Raw genomic sequence first — 321 nt, forward strand, 5'->3', positions numbered from 1 at the left:
AGTCGTTAAGCCAGGACAAGGTCAGGAGGTCAGAGGTCAGCAGTGTTGTTTCAGAACCTTCTTAAACGACAGGTAAGACGTGGCCACTCTAACTGTGGCAGGTAGGCCGTTCCAGGCAAATGCTCCCAGGCAAAAACTTCCAGGCAAAAGCTTTCTTCGGCCAGATTCCAGTCGGACTTAAGGAAGGTTTAAAGATACGTTTGAGTTGTGCCTAGTTTGGTAGATATGAGATGTTCTACAGAACACTTGTAGCAGAAATGTCTGTCAAAGTAACCTCATCTGTTCAGTCAATTTCAGACACCCAATAAAGACATCCTATGC

Source organism: Branchiostoma belcheri, unplaced genomic scaffold (assembly GCF_001625305.1).
Source record: "Branchiostoma belcheri isolate BF01 breed outbred unplaced genomic scaffold, Haploidv18h27 scaffold47, whole genome shotgun sequence".
NCBI lineage: Eukaryota > Metazoa > Chordata > Leptocardii > Amphioxiformes > Branchiostomatidae > Branchiostoma > Branchiostoma belcheri.